The sequence below is a fragment of the Gekko japonicus genome, unplaced genomic scaffold (genome assembly GCF_001447785.1).
Source record: "Gekko japonicus isolate JY-2015 unplaced genomic scaffold, Gekko_japonicus_V1.1 scaffold2038, whole genome shotgun sequence".
NCBI lineage: Eukaryota > Metazoa > Chordata > Lepidosauria > Squamata > Gekkonidae > Gekko > Gekko japonicus.
In genome coordinates this window covers 312775-313262 of record NW_015168716.1, presented here as the reverse complement: position 1 = coordinate 313262, position 488 = coordinate 312775, and the positions used below count along the sequence as shown (strand labels likewise).

The following is a 488-nucleotide window of genomic DNA, read 5'->3' as shown; positions in this document are numbered from 1 at the left end:
TCAGCACTGAGGACCTTTCTACACAATCCTTTCTTGAGAAATGGAAGCATGAGAATTTTCCGTATGTGAGGAGGCACAGGCCAGGCCGTGGATCGGTCTGTGACCGTATGGTCCTTCCCTCAGTTGACTTCTATATCTTCCTTCCGTGTTTCTTTACCTTTTTAATGTGTGCTATAAATTGTGCGTGGGGGGAGAAACTGGGTAGAAAATTAGTTGAAATCCTGGGACAGCAATACGTGAAGGCAGGAGTCCACCGTGCCCTGGGTCTGTCTTCCAGTCCTTCATGAAATAGAAGCTTGTAGGTAGAAGTACATCCTGCAATCTTCTCTTTGTCATCTCAGGCCTGTGCCCCCTTCTCCATGTTACTCTCATAACAATAGCCCTGTATGGTAGTTCAGGCTGAGAAAGAGTGATCGGCCAAAGGTCATACAGCAAGCACTCGTGGCAGAATGGGCATGTGAACTTGGCTCTCCCAGGTCCTAGTCCGG

The 488-nt window shown here is 48.4% G+C and overlaps 1 protein-coding gene across 1 annotated transcript in view; it reads left to right on the top strand.

Annotated features, from left to right (window-relative positions):
* The window catches only part of LOC107114128 (tripartite motif-containing protein 7-like), a 16055-nt gene that overhangs the window by 12634 nt on the left and 2933 nt on the right, over positions 1 to 488 (top strand). The window lies entirely within an intron of this gene.